At 46.3% G+C, this 17360-nt stretch overlaps 1 pseudogene across 1 annotated transcript in view; it reads left to right on the plus strand.

Annotated features, from left to right (window-relative positions):
• The first annotated feature begins 286 nt into the window (after nt 1-286).
• The window catches only part of LOC147667582 (phospholipase A2 inhibitor 25 kDa subunit-like), a 51236-nt pseudogene continuing 34162 nt past the window's right edge, over nt 287-17360 (plus strand). The window contains exons 1-2 of the transcript XR_015304165.1: nt 287-338; nt 4931-5050. The product of XR_015304165.1 is annotated as a phospholipase A2 inhibitor 25 kDa subunit-like (transcript). The remainder of the gene's footprint in view (nt 339-4930; nt 5051-17360) is intronic.

Consider the following 17360-nt stretch of genomic DNA (forward strand, 5'->3'; position numbering starts at 1 on the left):
AATGCTGCTAGAAGCCCTCATCTGAAAATAGCTTTTAGGATGTATTTACTCAAGATGTGTGCATTACATCAGCTCACGAACTCTGTTTTGCCGAAGGGCTGTCTGTCTCAGGAGCACACAAATCACAGTGAGGGTCATCAGTTTTTTCACCCTGTGGGCGGTTTGAATAGCCCCTGACCTGCCCCTTTCTGCAGTATAAAAAGCCCTGTCCTTAGCAGTGGATGTGTAGAATACAAGCTAAGCTGCTCCATCTAACACTCTGCCACCCAACCTACTCCAGTGCACCATGAGGACTCTCCTCACAGCCGCGGTGGTGATCTGCGCACTCATTGCTGGAGGTAAGAGGACTCATTCATTCATTCATGTCCCCCACAGTCGCCCAGGAGCTCCAAAGAGACAAATTATTAATTCAGTGATGTCTGAGAAGCTCTTGAGACAGCCAGAGAGGTAGGGTTTCCCTCTCACCCCTTTAGGAACCTTTAAACCTGTACCTCTCATTCATACCCACTTCAAGGTAATGGTGAGTCCTGCCTTTGGCATCCAAAAGGCTCTTTTCAAATTTAAAGCCCCGCCCTTTATATTATGTGAGGGAAAGTCTTTACTCTTGATATGTGCTCCGGCTGAGCTCCCATGGAGTCAAATTAATCTGGCTCCAAGAGGTGAACTGGCGTCAGTGAGGAGTCCAAGCTTACTCTTGGTACTCTGGCTTTATCAAGCCCCCTTTAGGATCACACATGTTGGCCTTGCTTGTCTTGATAAATCACATTTTAAGGGCTATGTTGCTTTTGCACCATGCAACGTGGTGCAAAAGCAACACAACCCTTGATAAATATATGCTGTGACTCTAAATGCCAGGATACCATCACTGGAGACCCCCCAGCACTGCATTGACTTGCATGTCCCTTCACTGTCCACCAGGGAGGGTCCTTCCTGGATGGCACCTCAGACTGATCTGAGCCTGGGTCAGTGGTGTCTAGTTAGCATTCAGTTTCCCGCTTGGAGTAGTTCCCCCTTCATGTGGATGCTTCAGAGTTTGCCTGACATGTGTTGTTGGTGATTTGTGGTTGGTGGGAGCTTAGATCAACTGTTAAAAGTTAATTGTCAATAAATCTCAGTGTAGGATCCATTCGGACTCTCTGACTTATGCTATGTGACTGGTCATGTATATTGTCCAATCCCCATGGGTAGCATTTGTGGACTGCTGAACAGTTCTTCACCCATCACCCTCTTTTCTCTTCCACTCAGACACAATATTTCCCCCCTGCCTCTTTGCTATCTCTTCCATGCTGCCCAACTCTATTCTCACCTGTGAGGCTGGGTTGGTCGAATCAATATTTAAAGTGCAAACATCTGCACGGCTTGAAATATTTTCAGACTTCTCTTCCCCATACATATTTGGACAGGCCTAACCTGCCAGAATCTATCTGGGGAAATAGTGGGGGTGCAGTAATTATCGCACAACTCATAATTCAAGAATAAAATGTACAACCCTGTATGTAATTAGTGCCACAGGCAGTGTACTGCTTAAATAATTCAGGTCTCCAGGGGTCTAATGTTCAGCACCTTCAAAAATCTGTTTCTAACAATGGGCAAAAAATGCAGAATTCGATGCATTATGCACCTAAATCCCTATATCCGGGTATTTCTCATTCATTTTCCACCTGTCATATTTCAGCAGGTTTGAGCTGCTGAATTACAGTGGAGTGTGTGGGGTTTGAAAGTCAGGGCCAGCTCTGGGTCTGTGCGACTGATGCCACCGCACCTGCCGCTGATTTCAGGTGGAGGCACCGTGGGCAACATTTACTAATTATTGGCATAGAGCAGCACCGCAAGCCTTCCTGCACCACTCCCCTCTGTCTAAAGAAAAGAGCAGGAATGCACTGCATAATTAAGAAATGGTCCATTTGTGTTCACTTTTACTCCGCGGGTGCAGAAATGGCTGTTGAGCAACAACGCAGGCACCCTTGCACAATAGTGCATGTGTGTCTGCACTGGAATCAGATTGATTTTGTGCAGAAAGGGACACCTTCCTTCACAAAGACAACTGTTGTGCCACCCCTGAGGAGGCCTAGGCTTTTAATGCAGTCCCAGGTTTACAGCATGTTATAAACCTGGGAATATGTCAAAAGCCAGGGGTGCTATATGGAAACACCCCTGAAAACTTCCATGACATCACTCCCTATCACTATGTGAGGTAATGCAGCAACGTACGCCGCGTTTCCTCACAAAATATCTACGAGGCCATGAAAAGCCACGCAGTGTGGTTTTCAGTGGCTTAGTAGATATGGCTCTGCAGTGTGCGCTGCCGTAGCGTCATTAAAAGTGGCGTTCCGGCAGCATGCGGGGCTTGTAAACAAGCCCTAGTGTCTTTCAATATCCTAATGTTGGGAAAAGGGTTCATTTGGGTAGACATCATTTCTTTTTATAATAGAGAACTCCCAACCATGATGTTGATTTTTAAATTCTGAGTTTGTGCTTCTCCAGACAAAGCACTCTTAAACTATACTGTCTGCCTTGTAGTCCTCTGAATCATGTAACATTTCCTATGAACTGAGTTAAACACAATGGATTCATTGTCTGTGTGTAGTGTGTGTGTGTGATGTATAGTGCTCTGAGACCCTTCACTGGCATGATTGACGCTATAATGCTAACACAATTAATCTGAGAGTGATTATGGAGACTTGAGGGGCTCTGTTAAAGGGTGGTAGTGAGTTAATCTGTGGCAGTGGTGGTTACTGGGGGCGACAACAAACATTGGCGCACTGGGGGCAACTAGCGCTAAAGCCAGCCCTGTTGAAAGTCTGGGACTCTTAACTTCACTACACCTGTTTTACTTGTGTACCCATTTGGAGCAGGGCTTTCAGCTATGATCCCAAACTCATCAGTTGCCTTAGTGACAGGGAATGAGGCATGGTCCAAGGAGGTGCCCACTGATGCCCCGCTGACACCTCTTTTCTTTATCTGTGATTCATTGTTGAATTGTTACAGTTTAAAAAATGTAAGAGTTTCTAATTTGGAACAAAATAGTTTGTAAATGCCCTTTTTTAAGATACATTTTATGTTAGAATAAATAAAAACATTATGTACAGAAATGTAGAAAAATCTTGAAAAAATGATGTTTATGATATACATATTTTACATCTGTCTAGCATTGGCAGATGTAACATCATTAAAATATTATTTTCCCCTACATTTTTATATCTTTTACGCGCAATCCAGCTTGAAATTACCACCAATTGTCTAAAAAAAATTGAAGATCTATTTTCCTGGTTTATCTGGTTTATCTGGGCATACGCTAAGACAAGAAGGGCATATAAGTATCTTTTTTTACCTAGGGAGAGGGGAGGACTGGCTCTACCAAGTATAAGACTCTATTATTGGGCCACTTCACTAGTTTAGTTCTAATGCAAGAGAAGCCAAAAGTTAGCATGTTTGAAGAAGTACTGAGCCCTTTCTAATAATAAGAATCGACATTTTGTAAAGCGCAAACAATCACCCGTAAGGGTCTCTTGGCGCTGGGGGCCATCAGGAAGATTAAGCAAGCTATTGCCCAGAGTCACATGCTGGGCTAATCTGCGGTTGGGGATCGAACCGTAATCCCCAGATTCCAGCGTCAGTTGACCTGCCCGCGGCGCCACACCTCCGCCCTTGAATTTATAATGGGGGTGGAAGCGTGGGGCTGGGCTTGGTGATTCTTAAATGAGAGCCACTGTAAGAAAGTTCGTTTTAAAACTGTACAAGGGCGGCTTAGAATCTGGAAGTCAGTTTGAAAACTAATCAGTATGGGTCGGCTCAATTACTATACACCACTCTGCAATAATCCTAATTTACCAGACATTTTTAAAGACCCAATCATTCAAAGATGGTGCGACGCAGGGCTGACCAAGCTCGGAGCTTTTTTCTCTCTAATAGGTCTGGCCTCTTTCGATAATCCCAACAAATGGTTTGAGCTGGATCGGGGGGATTTTTACAAATACCTCCAAATTAGAGATTTTCTATATAAGAAAGGTGGGGGGCCAATCGGATTTGCTAATAATAATATTATTGATAAATTGAGAAGGAATGGAGACCTATCTATACAAGTAGTTTATAATTTAACTCACAAATGAAACATGGTATGGGGAGTCGAACCTGGAGTCTCAGAAAACCTATTTATTCGCTCAGTCGAATTAGCACCGAATATTTTACTCCCGGCCCGACTCCAGGCTCAATACTAAAAAACATACTTCTTGCTTACATACACCCCTAAAAGAATTGCCAAATGGACGACTGAGGGAGGAACCTTTTCCCCTGGTGTGCCTTATTTCTTGCAGATCTGATTCAGATCGTTGCCTCCCACAATGCCTTTAGTAAACTCAAATAAGAGATTACCAACTTTTCTAAGGAGTCGACTGTGTCCTCTCTCCTACCTTGATAGGACTTGGGTAGCCCAGAACACTCCGGGGAAGCTTGGAGAAGAACTGGTGTTCATCGGTATGGCAATCCTCCATTTATGTCTTGCATACCCCGGGTTCCAGCAATGTCTCTCTCTTTTATTAGCAAACTATATTCTGGAAAAAGCCAAGAAGGGGACTATGCTCCCGAACAAAGGGCCTAAACATCTGGGAACCATTGACCAGATGGATTGAGAAGAAAAGGTCAATTATTAAGTGGAAAACAAGTAAGAATCCAAACTAAGGATAACAGATCGAGGCCAACTCCCACGGGGTGGGTAGAGTGGGGGTTGAGTGGGTGGGTTTTTGTGAGGAGGGCTCAACCAAAAAAAGGGTTTCAAGTGGCGGGGAAGTAATGCATAATTGTGATTTTCCTTGTGCTTTTTCTTTTCAGCTTCTCTCTGACTATGAATCTTAATTGTTCTGTATATTATCATTTACATTTCATTCTTAAAAAAAAATGAAATCTAGAAAATAAGGATTATTTTTCATTTTAGTGAATTGCCTACTTTGTGAGAAGTGTTTCTCTGTGGGCACTGCCACCTGTTCCGGTATTTACAGTCTTTGCCCCGCTGACGTCACTCACTGCGTTCAAGGTCTCGAGAACTCTACAATAGGTAAGTGTCAAGAGCCAAAGAGTGGGTTTGTGAAATGTAGAGGCACCCTTAATGCCGTGCACAGCTCTGCTGCAAGCTCCTGTGTGATATTCAGCATGCACTGCTGCTTATCTGTGTCATGCCTGATGTGATTGGTTGATATGCACTTTGTGGTTGAAATCTTTCCTTTACAGCACACAGTTCTCGCATTACCTCAGGGTGAGGTATTTACTGCACATGGTAAATCTCTCCTATGCCGAGTTTTCAACAAGAAAAGGAGGCATACCGTCAGTAGTCCTCAGCAAGCCACCATCACTGTGATGGCCGCCATTCCTAATGGGTCTTGAATTGTGACCTACCTCATTAATATTCCTGCAAAAGGTCTCTTTGTGACCCATTAGATATCGCTAAATATAAAATTAAGTATGGGCAAAATTTGCGAATTCGCGTTCCGTGAATTCGCGAAAAAACAAATTTGCAATCCGCAAAATCCGCGAATTCGTGCGAATTTGCGGATTTTTGTTTTTTTGCATGTTCGCGGGCCGCTTGCATGGCAAAGTTACCCATGCAGTTGTGTATTGGCACAGCACCCTCTGGTTCTCCACTGCCAGCCTCTGGTTCATCACTGCCACCCTCTAATTCACCACTGCCACCCTCTGGTTCACCCATGCCACCCTCTGGTTCACCCCTGCCACCCTCTTGTTCACCACTGCCCCCCTCTGGTTCAGCACTGCCACTCTCTGGTTCACCCCTGCCACCTTCTGGTTCAGCACTTTCACCCTCTGGTTCAACCCAGCACCTCTGGTTCACGACTGCCACCCTCTGGTTCATCACAGCTCCTCTGATTCACCACTGCCACCCTCTGGTTAACCACTGTCACCCTCTGGTTCAGCCCTGCCACCCTCTGGTTCACCACTGCCACCGTATGGTTCACCCCTGCCACCCTCTGGTTCACCACTGCCTCCCTCTGGTTAATTACAGCACCCTCTGGTTCACCCCTGCCATCCTCTGGTACAGCACTGTCACCCTCTGGTTCACCACTACCACCCTCTGGTTCACGACTGCCAACCTCTGGTTCATCACAGCACCTCTGGTTCACCCCTGCCACCCTCTGGTTAACCACTGTCACCCTCTTTTTCAGCAATTCCACCCTCTGGTTCAACCCTGCCACCCTCTGGTTCACCACTGCCACCCTCTGGTTCATCACAGCACCCTCTGGTTCACCCCTGCCACCCTACGGTACAGCACTGTCACCCTCTGGTTCACGGCTGCCACCCTCTGGTTCACGACTGCCACCCCCTGGTTCATCACAGCACCTCTGGTTCACCACTGCCACCCTCTGGTTAACCACTGTCACCCTCTGGTTCAGCACTGCCACCCTCTGGTTCATCACTGCAACTCTCTGGCTCACCACTGCCACCCTCTGGTTCACCCATGCCACCCTCTGGTTCACCACTGCCACCCTCTGGTTCAGCCCTGCCACCATCTGGTTCATCACTGCCACCCTCTTGTTCACCCCTGCCACCCTCTGGATCAGCACTGCCACCATCTGGTTCATCACTGCCACCCTCTGGTACACCCCTGCCACCCTCTGGTTCAGCACTGCCACCCTCTGGTTTAGCACTGTCACCCTCTGGTTCACCCCTGCCACCCTCTGGTTCATCACTGTCACCCTCTGGTTCATCACTGCCACCCTCTGGTTCACCACTCCCACCCTCTACCGAGACCTGTTGTGACGCAGCAGCAGCACAAAAGATGCACCATGGTGCTGGGTATTAACAACGTGACGCATCTGAGAGATGGGTCACGTTGTAAAGCCCTGCGCCATCAGGAGGCGTTCCGGCGCAGGGGAGGGCGTTCCTGCGCAGGAACGCCTCCTAAAAGTGGCTGAGTGAAATCTACAAGAATTCACTCAGTCACTTTTAGGCCAATGCTGAGTCAAAACCCTGTGCCTGCTTGAAGCAGGCAATGCTTGATGCAGCATTGGGTAGATAGGGCCCCCGAGAGCATTGCTGGAGCTGCGTCGCAAGCTCGAAGCAGCTCCAGCAATGCGCTGCTTTTACGGCACAGATGCTTGACGCATCTGTGCCATTTTCGCCACATGGTGCGCTGCATTGTCAATGCGGCACACCATGGGTGGCGGAGCTGCGGCGCACAATAACTGGCGCATCCCTGGGGATGCGCCAGTTATTGTAAATCTGCCCCTATACATTTAGCCAACGAGGGAGCACTTACTGATTAGACAGTAGAAAGTACTCCAGTTGAGTAGAGGTATTGCACAAAAAGGTGGCATCTTCGTGGACAAACACGCAGGGCCGGATTCATTCTGCCCCCTGTTAGACTCGTTTTTTGTGCCCTTCTGCCCTCTGTTAGACTCGTTTTTACCTTGTTTTTTTGCCCTTCTGCCCTCTGTTAAACTCGTTTTTCCCTTGTTTTTCAGTCCTTCTGCCCCCTGTTAGACTCATTTTTTGTGCCCTTCTGCCCTCTGTTAGACTCATTTTTCCCTTGTTTTTCTGCCCTTCTGCCCTCTGTTAGACTTGTTTTTTGTGCCCTTCTGCCCTCTGTTATTCTCTTGTTTTTGGTGCCCTTCTGCCCTCTGTTAGGCTCGTTTTTCCCTTGTTTTTCTGCCCTTCTGTCCTCTGTTAGACTGGTTTTTTGTGCCCTTCTGCCCTCTGTTAGACTCGTTTTTCCCTTGTTTTTCTGCCCTTCTGCCCTCTGTTAGACCGCTTTTTTTGCCTTTCTACCCTCTGCATCACCACATCATCACTAAGCGCTACCCCAGCATCACTCAGCACCACCACATTATCACTCAGCAGCACCACAGCACCACTTAGTGCCACCACAGCATCACTCAGCGCCACCACATCATCACTCAGCACCACCACAGCATCACTCAGCACCACCACAGCACCAATCAGCACCACCACAACACCACTCAGCACCCCCACAGCATCACTCAGCACCACCACAGCATCACTCAGCACCACCACATCACCACTCTGCACCACCCCAGCATCACTCAGCACCATCGAGTATCATTCAGCACCACCACAGCACCACTCAGCATCAAAACAGCACCACTCAGCACCACCACAGCACCACTCAGCGCCACCCCAGCATCAATCTGCGCAACCATTCAACAACAACTGGTTCAAATATGTTCTCTCAATGTTTCAAACTTTATTACAAATGTCACAAAAAGATGTTAATATTTCACTTGTGTTCTTAGATTTTCGTCACAATAAAATACACTGAACATAATCTTCACAAAAGCTATTTACAAAAGTGTAAGCGATTGCCATTATAAATTAAAATCACTTTTATTGAAGTATTAATTATTTAAACAAATTAAAGGCCATTGTAATTTGTAATATCAATACAGCTAAGTCACGTAAATACAAAACATGTTGCATTACAAATGCTATAGGTGTCACATTTGCAAAAGTTATAACTAATGGCATTGTAAATGACAAAGCTATTAATTTAGCTATTTTCAAAACCAACACATAAATAAAAAAAAATGTCATTTACAAGACCAATAACTCAAACTTTCCTAATGCGAGACCTATTGCATTGCAAATGCTTGTTTTTATATCTATCAGTGCTTCCTGTTGAGGTTTAATTTTCGTGACAGCCGCCTCATTGCCTACTTGTAACTATTCTCTGACCCTGCTTTAAGTGTCAGAGCAGGGTCAGAGAATATTTGTAAGTAGGCAACGAGGCGCCAAGAAGCACTTACAGGCTTACAGCAGCAGGTGCCCAAGTTGAAGTTAATTAGTTTGTAACCCTTTTGTAAAAGGTTACAAAAAATTAGCTTCAACTTTTGCACCTGCTGCTGTAACCCTGTAAATGCTTGGCTGAAAATTCGTCCCCGCTGAGTCGCGGATTTTACCGCGATTTTGTGAGATTCGTGGATCGTGAAATCGCGAAATCGCAAAAAATCTGCAAATTCCGCAAACGGAACAAACTTTCAGCCCATGCATATATAAAATACATGGTTCATACATTAGGAAACGTGATTACCCAATATCCATTTGGAAAAAAAACACCATTTGGAAAATATCGTTCTTAATGTTCCTGCATCTGGCCCTTAAGAATCTTTCCTTGCTGCTGTTCCACTGCTCCACCACTAGGGCACACACAGCTCTGTTAATGCATCTCATCCCTTCCTTACAGCACCTGCTCTATTCCGCCACTGGGACACATGCAGCTCGGTCAACGCATCTCATCCGTTCCCTACAGCAGCAGCTCTGCTGCTCCACCACTGAGACACATGCAGCTCTGCACATGCATCTCTTCCCTTCTCTACTGCAGCAGCTCTGCTACTCCACCGCCAGGACACACGCAGCTCTGCCAATGCATCTCCTCCCTGCTTTGCAGCTGCAGCTCTGCTGCTCCACCACCAGGACACACATAGCTCTGTCCATGCATCTCATCCCTTCCCTACTGCAGCAGCTCTGCTACTCCACGTCCAGGACACACGCAGCTCTGCCAATGCATCTCCTCCCTGCTTTGCAGCTGCAGCTCTGCTGCTCCACCACCAGGACACACACAGCTCTGTCCAGGCATCTCATCCCAGCTTGCAGCTGCAGCTCTGCTGCTCCACCACTGGGACACACGCAGCTCTGCCAATACATCCCATCCCTGCCTTGCAGCTGCGGCTCTGCTCCTCCACCACCAGCACACACACAGCTCTGTCAATGCATCTCATCAATTCCCCACAGCTCTGCTACTCCTCCACCACCAGGACACACACAGCTCTGTCCATGCATCTCCTCCCTTCCCTACTGCAGCAGCTCTGCTACTCCACCGCCAGCACATACGCAGCTCTGCCAATGCATCTCCTCCCTGCCTTGCAGCTGCATCCCTGCTGCTCCATCACTAGGACACACATAGCTCTGCTGAGGCATATCACTGCAGTGCCCCAACTGGAACACACTGTCCTTGTGCACAATAACACTAGAATCCTAACTTGCACTGTCCCTATTATTTCAAGGAAGGGAAACTTGCATGTCCCCTCTTCCAGAGCATCTGACCCCTTTGCCGCCTGGAACCCCTCCTATCCCAGAAGTGGGGCATGTGAACACACTGAGCTATTGGTACACGATAAGTCAGAGCTCCTCTTTTTTGGTTGCGCTCCTGAACCTAATTGGAAATCTTGGTGGCCGCAAGACATGTTTCCCCCCGATAATGTGTCCTCTAAGGCCAAAAACTTGGGAGTGATAGTGGATTGTGAACTATCTTTTGGGCCTCACATCTCGTGTCTTTCAGGAAAATGCTTTGGCATTCTGCGGATGTTGAGGACATTTCTACCCTTAGTATCACTCAAACATAGGAAAATGTTATGTTATGTTATTGCTTATTTGTATAGCGCCTATCACCGCCGGTCTCTAAGCGCTTAGAAACAGAACAACACAACACACTGTTAACCCAAGTAATAATCGTCCAGGCCTTGATTGGCTCTCGACTGGACTACGCAAACGTTCTTTTTCTGGGTCTACCGAAATATCTTTTGACCCGTTTGCACGTAGTTCAGAACTCGGCAGCCCGAGCCATCTATGGACTCCTAACGGAGAGCTGGTGCCACTGTTTTATTGAACACCGTACACTGGCTACCTATCTCAAAGAGAATTCTTTTCAAGAGCCTGACTGTGGCCTTTAAAGCTCTACATGGCACAGGCCCCAAGTATATTGGGAAACGTCTCTCCCGGTACTTACCTAGCAGGACCCTGAGGTCATCCGGTTTGTCCATGATGACAGTTCCAGCAATTCGGCGTGCGAGAATAGGAGGTCGGTCCTTTCGCTATCTAGCACCAAAGGCTTAGAACGATCTACCATTGTCCTTGAGACAAGCTCCTAGTCTTCTTGCTTTCAGGAAAGACCTGAAAACGTGGCTCTACACGAAATAAACTTCTTTTTCATTTGTCTCTGCTTTTTGTTGTTGTGTGGTTGTTTTTTATTTGCTGATATTCTTCGCCAAAGCGCCGGGATGCTCCAAATGGAGTAGCCGTGCGCTATAGAAGAAATAAATTAACATAACATAACATAAAATAACATATTGGGCACTATTTCAGGAAAGACTCAGAGGTTCTGTATGCTAGCCCCCTTATTAACCCAGGAATAGGCAGATAAGGTTGTCGGGTGCACAGTGGTCCTGAGTCCTCAAGATGGGTCTGGCCATGAACTGTTGCTGCAGTGTAACCTAAATCCATTTCAAAGAGTCAGTTTAAAGCATTGCAATATAATGTTTATGAGGGTCGTTCGATTCATTTTCAAATTGAAATTTGTCCAAATAAATTCCTGTCCGGCTGGACAAAGGACATAAATACTATTCCAGTTTGTGTCTATTCTTACCCAGATCACCCAAACTACTAGGGTCCACTGTTTTTTGTAATAAGTTAAACGCCCAAGGTCCCTAGTGTACTACCTTCGGGTTCCCTTGTTTCCTATAAACAAGATCCCATGTATAGCGAGGTCAAGTCTCTTAGCAACGTTTATAAGCAGGAACGAGGCTGCTTTAGTGCTTCTACTAGCTGAGTTTCTACTGTGGACTGTCCTAGGGCCACACAGAAGCAGCATAATCAGTCTGAGATTTGGAAAGTGAAGAGAGTGAGGAGCTCCTGCACATCTCAAGACCAGATTGACAAATCCTGGTCTAGGAGGCTGTAGACTCTGTGTTGTCAGAGCCCAGACACAAGTGCCTGATAGAGGCAGAGGATGAACCTGAGAAGGTTCAAAGGGGAAAATATGTCCAGGGGTCACAGTCCATGACCATATCAGAGACTCCCTCGGTTTTGAGCATAAAAGCCAGCAAGAAGACCGATTTTGTTCCCAATATTGTTTTTAAATGCAGATGAGTTTCCCCACCATCCTATTATCAAGGGCATATTACTGATAGAATAGAAAGATCCAGATTCATCAACCATTCCCCATTTTCTCAACAAGAGATGCCTCTTCACACAATTTGATTCGAAATTTCCTCATACTCCTAAGTTTAATACCATCCTACCTTCTGTGACATCCACCTCAAACCTTGCATCTAAAGAGGCAATACTTTACAGATGTGGCTGATAAGAAAGTTGAATCCTTCTTTAAGAGGACAGCTGATGTGTCTCAATTGTGATTTGAGAAAATGTATGTGCTGCTTATGCCACGCTAGTCCTTCTGAAGTATTTCCAACTCTTGTGATTGTAGTCAAAATGTTGGAAAATATGGAATTGTGTCTAAATTCCTTTCAGATGTCTCTTTTGATAGTCTCTGGGCTTCAAAAGGTTCAGCAGGAGCTGCATTTTCAAGGACATCCACTCCTGTAGTTTCATTTCCTCATTTATCTGGTGTCTCTCTGTTGCCTTATCTTGGTGACTGGATGTTGCCTGCTTCCTCTTTCATGAAGGCTCGGGAGGATGTCCAACTGTTTTTAAAGGTACTTCAAGAACAAGACTTATTGGTGAATTCCCAAAAGAACAAGCTTTAACCATCACAAGAGAACAACTTAATCAGAGCCTACTTCAATACCCGACTTGTTTGTGCTTTTTTTACCTCCATTGAGGATTGTTGTTCCTCAGGACTTACTCAAGAACCTCCTTGCTCAGCCGATGTTTTCAGCAAGAACATGGCTCAGAGTGCACAAAGTGTAAGGACTGATGGCGGCACCAAAGGCAGTGGTTCTTTGGGCATGTTTCCACCTCAAACTGGTGATGAGTCATGTCCACAATTGTTGATTCCCTAACACATGCAATTGAAAAATGTTGAAATATGTCACTCTTCAAATTTGCCAGACCCTAAAACGGGGGTGGGTGTGGGTCTATTTGGAAAGGGTGTATGTTGGGTCCTGATTGGAGCATTCTTTGTAGGATCCTTCTATCAGAATGGAATGGAATGTGGTTGCAGGATATGGTATAAAAGAAGAAGGCAGGTGCTTACCGGTAACACATAAATAAAAATACAAAATTATGATGGACGGAATTCTGAAATTATCAAACACTCACCCACAGTCACAGATCTGTGTTATATCCATTGTTTGTTTTGCTCCCCATCCCACTGCAGTTTGGACCCAGGCGTGTGCAATTCAGTCTTGACTCTGCTCCCCATGAGTACAGTCCAGCCAGAACAGCCAGGCCAGGTTCATCTAGACCAGAAACCAGCATCCTTGGACCGGTATCTAGGGTGTCACCCTTCATCAGCGAGGCTAATTTAAATCCAGTGGCTTAGTGAAGACGGATTCCGTGTCTGGACATACCCTTCCCACCCAGGGTGAATGTAGGAACAGAAGAATATAATAGATGGAATTTTGAACATTGTCAAACATTCACCTCCAGGCACAGATCTGGGTTAAACCCAACCATATGCAAATCATTCTTGACACTGCTGCCCCTGGGAATAGCACAGACCAAACTGCCAGGCCAGGTGTTCCCTGAAACTGAAACAAGCTTCCTGGAACTGATTTTGGGGTACCACCCCTCATCTGCCAGGATAGCTTGAATCCAATGAACATGAGACCACGGTTGGCAGATCTTTCCCACTTGGGGCATCTATAGCATCACAAAAAATCCAGCCCTGCCAGTAGTCTCTAGAACATCAGGAATTACAAAAATTGGCTGTCCTGTGATCTTTCCACACTTTTCAGTTGTGACAAGCTGGCCTACAGTCACATTGTGGCTTTGATCTAATACCAGCTGGTCAGTTGTTGCCCACAGAACGACAAGAGCAGAAAATAGGGAGGCCTGTTTCTTCTCTAGGCACTGCAACCTCGAGTACAAATCAGGATCCTGCACAGGAATTTCCAGATATGTGCATAGAGCAAGGGAGTCCTGGTGCCAGTGTTTTCCCTATAAAATGTGATGTGAGGAGATTAACACCACACTGCAGGCAGCACCATCTTGGATTGGAAGCTGACATGTTTCAAAAGTCAGTTCACAATGGGCCAATTTGCATCACACGCAGTTGAGCGGACGCCGAGCACAGTTGTACGCCATCTTGGATCAGGCATTCTGCTCTATAAGGATGACAGTTTAGAGCTGCATCTTTGATTGGGTGCTCACCATCATCAAGAGCCATCTTTTATTGGGTTTCCACTTTATACATTTGGACATCAGGTGCCACTATTGGGCGTCGAGGGCGTGCGTAGCACCGTTTTGAGGGAGCATTGATACATTAGGTCACTGTGAGCACATCCTTTGGTGATCTGGGCAATCTTCTCGTCATGGCTCAGAATGGACACAGTGACAAAGCTTTAAGCTTTGAGGTGACAGTTATCTCTTTGGTTGAGTCTGATAAACTTCACTGGAAGTGAGAACTCTACATCACCGGTGGTTTACACTCTTAAGATGTACTCTACTACAACAGTGAAGACCTGGGGTTTCTTGTGAGCCACAGATACAAGCAGTGGTGTGGCACCCATTTGCTTACATACTGTTTCTAGTCTTCCCCTGGGAGGACATTTACACTTTCACCATGTGTGGGTAGCAATTAAGCATTAGCTGAAAATTTGTTCAGCTCGCGGAATTTGCGGATTTTCCACGATTTTGCGATCCGCTAATCTCGCGAAATCGCGGTAAAGTCCGAGAATGAGCGGTGACGAATTTTCAGCCAAGCACTTACAGGGTTACAGAAGCAGGTGCAAAAGTTGAAGCAACTTTTTTGTAACCTTTTACAAAAGGGTTACAAAGAAATTAAGTTCAACTTGGGCACCTGCTGCTGTAAGCCTGTAAGTGCTTCCTGTCACCTCGTTGGTTACTTGCAACTATTCTCTGACACTGCTCTGACCCTTGAAGCAGGGTCAGAGAATAGTTACAAGTAGGCAATGAGGCGCCTGTCACGAAAATTAAACCTCAACAGGAAGCACTGACAGATATAAAAACAAGCATTTGCAATGCAATAGGTCTCGCATTAGGAAAGTTTGAGCTATTAGTCTTGCAAATGACATTTTTTTTTAATTTATGTGTTGGTTTTGAAAATAGCTAAATTAATAGCTTTGTCATTTACAATGCCAATAGTTATAACTTTCGCAAATGTGATACCTATAGGATTTGTAATGCAACATGTTTTGTATTTACGTGACTTAGCTGTATTGATATTACAAATGACAATGGCTTTTAATTTTTTTAAATGATTAATACTTAAATAAAAGTGATTTTAATTTATAATGGCAATAGCTTAAACTTTTGTAAATAACTTTTGTGAAGATTATGTTCAGTGTATTTTATTGTGACGAAAATCCAAGAACAGAAGTGAAATATTAAAATCTTTTTGTGACATTTGTAATAAAGTTTGAAACATTGAGAGAACATATTTGAACCAGTTGTTGTTGAATGGTTGTGCAGATTGATGCTGGGGTGGCGCTGAGTGGTGCTGTGGTGGTGTTGAGTGGTGCAGTGGTGATGCTGAGTGGTGATGTGGTGGTGCTGAATGATACTGGTGTGGTGCTGAGTGATGCTGGGGTGGTACTGAGTGGTGCTGTGGTGGTGCTGAGTGATGCGGTAGTGGTGCTGAGTGATGCTGTGGTGGTACTGAGTGGTGCTGCGGTGATGCTGAGCGATAATGTGGTGGTGCTGAGTGATGCTGTGGTGGTGCTGAGTGATGCTGTGGTGGTGCTGAGTGGTGCTGTGGTGGTGCTGATTGGTGCTATGGTGGTGCTGAGTGATGCTGTGGTGGTGCTGAGTGATGCTGTGGCTATGCTGAGTGGTGCTGTGGTGGTGCTCAGTGATAATGTGGTGGCGCTGGATGATGCTGTGGTGGCGCTGAATGATGCTGTGGAGGCGCTGAGTGGTGCTGTGGTGGTGCTGAGTGGTGCTGTGGTGCTGCTGAGTGATGCTGTGGTGGTGCTGAGTGGTGCTCTGGTGGTGCTGAGTGATGCTGTGGTGGTGCTGAGTGATGCTTGGTGGTGCTGAGTGGTGCTGTGGTGGTACTGAATGATAATGTGGCAGTGCTAAGTGATGCTGTAGTGGTGCTGAGTGATGCTGTGGTGGCACTGAGTGGTGCTGTAGTGGTGCTGAGTTGTGCTGTGGCATGCTGAGTGATGCTGTGGTGGTGCTGAGTGATGCTGTGGTGGTGCTGAGTGATAATGTGGTGGTGCTGAGTGATAATGTGGTGGTGCTGAGTGATGCTGGGGTAGCGCTGAGTGATGATGTGGCGATGCAGAGGGCAGAAAGGCACAAAAAGCAGTCTAACAAAGGGCAGAAGGGCAGAAAAACAAGGGAAAAACGAGTCTAACAGAGGACAGAAGGGCACAAAAAACAGTCTAACAGAGGACAGAAGGGCAGAAAAACAAGGGAAAAACAACTCTAACAGAGGGCAGAAGGGCACAAAAAACGAGTCTAACGGGGCAGAAAGGCACAAAAACGAGTCTAATAGAGGGCAGAAGGGCACAACAAACAAGTCTAACAGGGGGCAGAAGGGCAGAACAACAAGGGAAAAACGAGTCTAACAGAGGGCAGAAGGGCACAAAAAACGAGTCTAACAGGGGGCAGAATTAATCCCGCCCTGCGTGTTTGTCCATGAAGATGCCACTTTTTTGTGCAATACCTCTACTCAACTGGAGTACTTTCTACTGTCTAATCAGTAAGAGCTCCCTCGTTGGTTAAATGTATAGGGGCAGATTTACAATAACTGGTGCATCCCCAGGGATGTGCCAGTTATTGTGCGCCGCAGCTCCGCCACCCATGGTGCGCCGCATTTACAATGCACCGCACCATGTAGCAAAAACGGCACAGATGTGTCACGCATCTGTGCCGTAAAAGCAGTGCATTGCTGGAGTTGCGTCACGCTTGAGAAGCAGCTCCAGCAGTGCTCTGGGGGGCCCTATCTCCCCAATGCTGCTTCAAGCATTGTGCCTGCTTCAAGCAGGCGCAGGGTTTTGACGCAGCATTGGCCTAAAAGTGACTGAATGAAATCTTGTAGATTTCACTCAGCCACTTTTAGGAGGCGTTCCTGTGCAGGAACGCCCTCCTCTGCGCCGGAACGCCTCCTGATGGTGCAGGGCTTTACAACGTGACGCATCTCTCAGAATCGTCACGTTGTTAATACCCAGCACCATGGCGCATCTTTTGTGCTGCTGCTGCATCACAAAAGGTCTTGGTAGAGGGTGGCAGTGGTGAACCAGAGGGTGTCAGTGATGAACCAGAGGGTGACAGCCCTGCGAACAAGCAAAAAACCCCTCTAACACGCAAAAAAAACCACGAACACGCAAAAAAAATCCGCAAATTCGCAGATTTTGCGGATTGCGAATTTGATTTCGCGCGAATTCGCCAAACGCGAATTCGCAAATTTCCCCCATACTTAGTAGCAATCTGTTAGGCTAATTTCCTTTGTACTTTGCCATTGTGGAGTTTGC

The sequence above is a fragment of the Lissotriton vulgaris genome, unplaced genomic scaffold (assembly GCF_964263255.1).
Source record: "Lissotriton vulgaris unplaced genomic scaffold, aLisVul1.2 SCAFFOLD_353, whole genome shotgun sequence".
In the NCBI taxonomy this organism is placed as follows: Eukaryota; Metazoa; Chordata; class Amphibia; order Caudata; family Salamandridae; genus Lissotriton; species Lissotriton vulgaris.